Source organism: Acanthisitta chloris, unplaced genomic scaffold, assembly GCF_000695815.1.
Source record: "Acanthisitta chloris isolate BGI_N310 unplaced genomic scaffold, ASM69581v1 scaffold15662, whole genome shotgun sequence".
Lineage (NCBI taxonomy): Eukaryota > Metazoa > Chordata > Aves > Passeriformes > Acanthisittidae > Acanthisitta > Acanthisitta chloris.
In genome coordinates this window covers 55,489-64,216 of record NW_008660017.1, presented here as the reverse complement: position 1 = coordinate 64,216, position 8,728 = coordinate 55,489, and positions in this window count along the sequence as shown.

The window sequence follows — 8,728 nt, the reverse complement described above, 5'->3', positions numbered from 1 at the left end:
TTTCCCCAGTTTTCATCAGCTGACAAATTTGCCATGTTTGACCTGACAGTACAGGTTCCAGAGATGCTACATTTGAATAGATATTATGAGGGTGTAGTTAAAAAAGAGAGAGGACAAAACAGACATCATTACCCTCTTTTTCTAAGGAAGTGACTGCAGCTGGAGCTCACCACAATCAGGCAGGGAGGTAGCCAGCTCAGAGGAATTTTATTTTTATTCAGTGAACCATGTAGGTCAGTGCTCTCTAATGATGACAAAATAGAAGTGGAGTTATAAGATAGCTATGCAGAATCTGTGCCTGCAACTCACTTAAGTTACTCAACTCTTCTGCTTACCTTTCCTGACTCTCTGCCTTGCCTTTGGTAGTGCTGAGTTTTAGAAACCTGTCATATCAGATTCTACTAAGATATATTGGAACTGTGCTGTTACTGAAAATTACATATTCACAGAAGAAGTTTTTTATACAGGTTGATATTTTTGTAGGCAGCACCTTTTGAATTTGGTTAAAATAACACAAGTTGATCAGCCAAATGGTAAACAGTTGGAAAGTGGGTTGCTGGGCATCTGAAACTTCATATTCTCAGTAGACTGCAGCCTGGTCTTACTGCACCAAAGATCTTGCCTTTGCTAAATTTTAAGTATACAAATAACACTGTTAAATTTACCCTAGATTTTTTAGCTTTTGGAAATTATTTTGGGAGACCTATTAGCTCTGAAGCAAGAATCTCAAGGAGAAGTGGTAGCTACTGGTTTTCATTCTGAGATGTTGATTCACAATTGTATATGATCTGTCTTATCCAATACTGTTAGAAGAGACTTTTAATCATAAATGATAGGAATTGATTTCTTAGGCTACTGTCATTCAGTGTATGCCCAAATATTAAGAAAAAAATGGTGAATACTGACAAAATAATTTCAGAAATTCTATAACTAAGAAAAAGGGGGGAAAAAAAGCACGGTTTATTTTTAAAATTTCCATAAAGGCTTCATTTAAGTCACTCCTTAATTGGTCCACTTTCCCCCCTTCTAATTGTACAACAGATTTTGGGACCACTTTAAAGGATCTGGTTTGACTATCACAGCTTTAGATGTCAGTGAAACAATCATTTTAATCCATTGGACACTTAAAATAATAATTCCATACTACTACTTGAACTATCAAAGAAACTCAGCCACTTCAGAATTCAGGTAATGCTTGCAAGTTCTTCAGCCTAGATTGTTCTTTGTGTGAAATAGATCATGTTTAATTCCCCATGAAATAAAATTTTACTATTATGGTTGGCTGTGATGAGATTACAAGGAGAAATAGGCGGTGAAAGGAAAGAAATTCAATTTATTTTCCAAGGTGTTGCAATATATCACATCTTCTATCTGTTTTGTATGATCTAGAGGAAAATAATTTTGTTTCAGTCAAACAATTCAGGACTCTGGAAGAGTCTTCACAACAAACCATTGGGGAAAAACAACTTAAGTGTATGAGTAACAAAGAGCTCAAAATAGCTAATTCCCTCCACTGTGTCTGACAGCTGACCCTTAAAACTTACAGTGCCTGTTTGGAAATGGTAGTGGAGGAAATGTTCTGTCCCAAAGTGCATCATGTATTGTCATGTGTAGCTATTGTACAGAAATGATAATGTACTGAAGAATCTGAACTTTACAACATATGCATGTGGCTGGAATAATGTTTCATGTTCTGAAGGACATGTTGGTAAAAAAAATGAAGAGTATGTGCAGGGAGTGTAAAGTTTGTCTTAAACTTTGGAGAAACCCAAGTCATTAACAATGTTAACACCAGCCTGCCTATTATATTTATCCAGCAAAATAACTATAATAAAAAGGACATAAATTGCAGATTAAGTCATAAAACAGTTGGGGGACTGCAAGGGCATTTACATTTGTAATTTAGTTTTCAATCACAAAGAAAGTCAAATAGTTAAGGGCAAAGAAAAGAGTTGCAAAACTGAGGACATCATCCAGAAAGACATCAAGCTGTGTAACCTGAGTCTTTCCTTCTCTGATGGCTTCTCACAGGTAACAGTACACAAAATGTACAGTTAAACTGAGGTGAAAGTGCTTTTCTAGGTATCTTTCTTTGTTGGTAAACTATTTGCCCTAATCCTTAGCTAAATGTTTGACCTGAAGTTCTGTTGAACACACATTATTCTTCTTTTACTGTTAAGCCTTAGGAGCTTGTTGAAAAAAGGTGGACTGTGCAAATTCTAGGAACCAGTTAAACTTCTTGCATTGCCTTAATCTTTCAGTTTGAGTAGAGGAACACACACACATATGTGAGCAGATAAAACAAGAGCTTGGAGTGAGGATCTAAGATAATTTCAGTTTTGGATGAAACTTGTGCTAAATATTGGTTCTCAGGCAAATGTAAAGTCTTATGAAGAAAGATGAATTTAGAATCCAGAGCAGGTTGGTAAGAACTTTGAATAACTCGACTAATTCATTTAATAGCAATATGTTGTCCAAATGTAGTGTTATTTAATTTTCTAATTCTGTTGCTGTTACGTGGAGGATATTTATTTAGATACATGAGATTATCTAGCTTAGGGAGGGAAAAAAGGTTTAAAAATATATTGTTTACTTTATAGACACACCGATATGTTTTATGGCTCATACACAGACTGGTTCTATGCACCAAGATAGGTCAGGGCAAGCATAGGAATTTTAGAAATATGGAATATATTGTGTGGAAATGAACTAAGATTCTAACCCATTATCTGTAGAACATATTTCTGACATAACATGAGCTGCATTTTAATAGTTAACTTTCTTCTGAAACTATTTAGCTTCTATGGTCATAGCTATCAGATGTAGAAACTGGAATTAGTAGCGGACAAATCAGCCACAGCTACAGAAAGAGATAATGACACACTATAGCACCTCTTGGCAAATATAAAATAAACATAGCTTGACCCAGCTCAGTAAGCAGAAAGCATTTCATGGTCCTGTAATTATTATAGATCATGATTAAAGGTCTGAGTGTGACCAAAAATAATATGAGGGTCAAAGTGTAATTAGTGTATTGTATTCCCAATTTGACTTTAAAAAAAACTAAGAAGTATTTTGAAGTGCTGAGACTGGGGTTGCTCATTGTAAATGTACACTCAAACAAGCCATGTAGCAGAAGTGGTGGTGACCCCAGACCATAATCCAAGCTTTCAACTCATCAGCCAATGACTGTTGAGTTTATGCTCCTACTTTTCTACCTGTGGAAAAGTCATCTTGGGTGGGTCTCCTCTGTTTAGCCCCTCAGCTTTGAAAAAAGTATAAGAAATGAAGGGGGATTAGTCTTTACTAACTTTAGACAACTACAGTGTGCATCAGAACAAAGCTCATCCCAAGCTGTATTTTCAGTCAGCAATCCCCATTTCTATTAGATGACATAAGTCATGTCCTAAAGGGTCATTGTCAATCAAGACTGCTTTTCATGGTTAAAATCAGGTGCAAATGTCTGTATTTTGTCATCCTCAGTCTCTCTCAAGAGCTGAGTCAGGCTGGAACCTATTCTCATTCCCATTCAGATTTCAGTGGGTTTTTCTCCCTCTTGTCACATACTTGCATAAGGATTTACTGAATGCAGACTGATTGATTGTGTGAGTCAGATGGATGCCTATGTTAAGATTCAGTTTTCTTGTGGCTCTGTCTGGGGGAGAGACACATAAACTCACTGTTCTCAGTTCCATTCTTTGCCAGGCTTCCAAATGAGAAGAAAGAATGAACTGAAATACCTAAACATCTTCAACATATAATGCAATCAGTAATAAAATATACTATATGAGGTAATCCATTATAAAAGCATGATTAAAGGAGACTTGTAATAATGGTAAGTTTTGTGAGGTATCTAGTTCACTGCTGTACATGAGAGAACTACTGATGGGCAGAAATATTCTGTTAAAATTTTGCTTGTTAGAAAACTGGAATAAAGCTGAGTTGGTAGTTTGAGAATTCATATTTGCAGAAACTAGCAAATGAAGAACTCTGCTTAGCAGAGCAACCCATAGTCACAACTATTTTAGTGCCTCTCTTACAATGAACAGCTTAAAGGGGATATAGACTGCTCATCACAATTCTTTCCCTGTGCTATTTTCTAATGCTCAAGTTTATATGCATTTCATTTAAAAGAGTTTTAACATAAATGCCTTCCTTAGTAGAAGTAGACCTGTTCTGTCTTTGGAGGATTACAGTACTTGAAGTTCCCGGGAGAGCTCTGAAGCATATTGCCAGACTGATGGTCTAGAAAGGTTCTGTAGTGTTCAGACTGTCTAGATGTTTCTGTGCTGCTTTGTGGTTGCACATTTACAATCTGCCCGATCATATGGATACTGTATGAAAGAAGACAAAATAAAAGAAGGATAGTGTTCGAAAGTGTATGCCCTTTTTTTTCTTGTGAGGGCCTGTTCAGCCTTTTCTACAGGCTCTGTAGAACTCCACAAAATAAGTTTCAACTACAGCACCTGCAGGGATTTAATCAGTGGCTTAGTTTTAAAGTATTTGTCTTAATTTGTAGGCACACAAGACATCCTAATGATTGTTAAAATAACAAGTCTATGAGAGTTTGTTGTGCTCATAATATTTGTTCTTTAACTAATCAGAGAGCTAAGTAAACAAGTTAAGTCACAGATCTTAAAAACAAGGGAATACTTGTGCTCAAAGACCATAGCCTAATGTAGAAGTGTAAAATGCTAGAATGGAGCTCTGCTTCTTGGCTGCATAATATATAATGGTTTGAGTATGCAGTAACAGATGGAAATGTATCTTGTAATACCAAGGAAAGATCTTCCTTCACTTAAATGTGAGCATACATGATGCAGAAGTGCAAATAAACCTCTTTCAAAATGTGTTACAGAATTCTTAGAAAGCCCAAAATATTGTGCAGAGAGGTTCATTGCCATACAGCTGGTTCCACAGACTCTGGGTTTGGGTTCATTTAGAAACTCAGCATTCTCTTATAACAATATTTCCACAGTATAAATATGTTTCTGTTTGTAGGGCTCAGTAGTAAATCATGTACAAAATTGATATGCCAACTGATAAACCAATAGACTTTGGTAAAGTAATATCCATACATAAGAAATAATTTCCTACCCCTTCTCAAACCCATAATCAGACCTGTTGGATATGTGAAGCTCAGAAGTTCCTAAACCCAGGAAGGGACTTTAAAAACACCTGCAGGTGGTAAATTAAATCAGATGCTCTGTGTGGATTCAGCACATAATTCCCCCAAGGAAACAGATGAAATCATTACACTGAGTGGCTGTATCCTTGCAAAGTACTGTTTGTAATTGAACCATTCCAAACAACTCTGCCACTAAAAACGCATCCTTCAGATGTCAAATCCTGCTTTGCCCAGAGTGTACGTGATCCACTGACACAGGTCACAGCAGAGTTTAGATAGAGCTGATTAAGCCATTTGATCTGACCATTTTTCAGTGGATATTGTGCCAACATTTATTTATATTTATAGCTAGGCAACACTACTCAAAACCATCAGAAATCCAATATTCCCTTTTACAAGGAACTTTTCACCTTTCTGTTGCCAATATAAAGAAAAGAAGTCATAACAGGCAGGGAACTCTGCAGCTTTTTAAGAGTGAAGGGGGAAGCATTGTATGCAGTCAGGACACTCTCTAATTGAACCTAGTGACTTTTTCCCATAAACATGCAGAAATATTGGCTTGGTTTTCAGTCAGAGGACATTTTGGTAAGACAGCATAGCTAGCTAAAAGGAGGGTGTGGAAATGGAAATGATTAGCCTGAGGAAGAACCAAAATTCAGAGGTTCATGCACTGCATTTAGTAGAGATGTATTGGGGAACCTGTACCACGGAAACCTGAAGCAGCTGCATACAAAGCTTTCAGCAAATCTGTCAGAGTGGTGCTGTGCTGCTGGAAAACACCAAATGTAGTAGATATTTTTAAGAAAAGGGAAATAAGTCTGGCCACATACCAGACTGTTATTATGGTATTAGCTTTATGCAGCAGTTCTGAGGTAAAAAAAAAAAGAAGACTTAAAGAAAGAACTCCTTGGAAATGGGTTAATTAGATATATTGCATTGACCTGAAGTAGGTTTTGTGCAACTAATTTCATACTGCCAGCAGTGACTGTTTCAAACAGTCTTTGCATTGTATCAAAGACTTCAGTAATGTGGAAAATTTTTACCAACTTGGGCCTACTGGGGATTAGCAGAGAAATTAGTGAGTAATTAACTTCTGCTAGGCATGAAAGCAGTAACTTTAGTCTAAAGGGCAGCAATGTAACTAATGGTAAATTATTATCAGGTGTCAGTGCTGAGGAAAGGTTGGTACAAGACACTCCCTGTACAGTGGCCATTCATAAGTTCAACTTGAATTTCAGAAATAAGTTTCAAGCCACAGCGAGCTTCAATATGAGGATTCCAAGAAGAATTTAGGCAGACCAGAATAAACTAGCTTTCTTCATGAAGCCAAGAGAGTTTGTGGAAGGGATTATATTTTAAGGAATTATACTGTCTCTGAGCACAAAAGTAATTTCCATAACATTCAAGAATCAAGAGGGGATTGCCTAACTGTGGCTGGTGATTGTCCATTATTTCGAGAGTTGCTCATCAGCACTGTTGGCTAACTGCAGGTCAGCTACCAAGCAGTTTCTGAGGCTGAGAAGACCCAGCCCCTGTGTTTGACCCTGAGCATGGGTCTTGGGGAGTCCATTTCCATCAAGTGGAATGATGTTATTTTCCCAAAGCAAATGTGTTTTGGTTCTTGAAGCTGAATTAGTGGAAGGTATAAGAAATAAACCTAAACCAATTCTGGAAGCTGAAACCTTTTCTATTTGCCTTTTTTTTTGCCATGTAAAGGAAATACATGGTGTCCTTGCCCATGACAAGGCCCAGGACTGAGGCTAGATGATCTTTAAGATCACTTCCAACCCAAACCATTCTATGATTCTCCAGTCTGACAGTGTGTCTCTTGACTCTCCAGCAGCAGTCATTACCCTTGCCTCTTGAACTTTTCTCTCAGGAAATATTTGTGTCCTAACAGGTTATTCATAGGCTCCTAATTACTATGAATTATGTAATTTGTAGGGCTTTGCTTTTCCAGCCTCAAAACAGACACTCTTCTTATGGTACATAGGTCCATCACAGGAAGTTTCTTCATGGGAAGGCAGATTAGAAGGGAAGACCACACTGGTGATGAGGGGATAGAGCACTTTTGGGATGCAAAATGGGGAAACAGAAGTCTACTGAGCAGTCACAATGTAAAATCAACTCCACAGAGAGAGCTGGGAAAAAAGCTTATGCCCAGCTGTCTTCCATTTGACTCCAGCTTTTAATTAGCCAAGTTTTCAGGAATGAAATTTAATTTCTAGGTTTAGTGAAATGAGATTTTGTCCTGGTCTTGGCTGAGATGGAGCTAATTTTCTTCTTAGTGTCTGATACAGTGCTGTGTCTTAGATTTGGTATGAGAATAGTGTTTTGGTTGTTGCTGAGCTGTGCTTACCCTAAGTCAAGGACTTTGCAATGTCTTGTGCTCTGCCAGGTATCAGGTACAACAAGCCAAGAGGGAGCACAGCCAGGACAGTTGACTTGAACTGGCCAAAGGGATATTGCATAGCATAGAACATCATGCCCAGTACGTGAACTGGGGGCAGTTGGCCATGAGGGGCAGACTGCTGCCTGGGGACTGACTGGACATTACTCAGTGTGTGGTGAGAAACTATATTCTGCATCACTTGTTTCTCTTGGGTTTTATTTCCCTCACTTCCCTTCCATTATAATTATTATTAATATTGTTATCTATAGTATTATTAGAATTATTCTCTTTTGCTTTGTTTCAGGTATTAAACTGTTCTTATCTCAACCTATGAGTTTTACTTGGTTTTTCTCCATGATTCTCCTCCCCATCCCACCGCTGGGGGTTGAGGGGTATGAGCAAGTAGCTTTATGGTACTTAGTTGCTGGCTGGGGTTAAACTATGACAGATTTCTTTTGATTTTTTTTTTTTCATACATTTTTTCCAAAATGGCAGAAGTTTAAGGCAGAGGCTTGAGAAATGAAGACTGTTCAGAGATGGCAACAGATAGATGTGAAATTTTAGCAATATAAAAGAGAATGAGTGTGTGGCATCCTATCTAACAGTGTTAAACCTGCCGTATCAGAAATGGACAAGGCTGTATGAAAAAAAATGAGTGGAGACCAAGGCTGAGGAACGACCATCTTAAAAAAAAAATAAAAATTGGTTGGGGTGGTGGGGGTGAGGGAACACACATGCCTAATCCTCATCAGAAAGCAGCTAAAATAAACTCCTTCATATTAGTTCATAGCAAAATAAGGAGCAATAGAAGTGTCACAGGTAAAATGTGCAGCAGAGAAGAATTATTTCTGCTGCCTTTCTGTTTGCTTCTATGAAAGCTAGAAACCATCACAAGCCATGCAGCTCCCTCGTGTGTTTATTCCTCCCTCACAACCTTCAACCTGCTCAGTGTATTGAGCTGCATATTTGCAGCTTTGAGCTATCCCACGTACAACATTACATGGTCAAACTAGAATTGCAACTTATTTACTTTTAATAAACGATGAATAGGAGCAGTATTTAATGACAGGGGCAAAGAGGACTGCTCTTAATGTGGGAGATGAATACTTAGAAGATGATTAGGAATGAGGGTGTTTCAGCGGTGTGAACATGAGGCTGGTGCCTGGCAGGCTCATACTGTTTGCTTTTCTATTATGAATTTCCTCTGT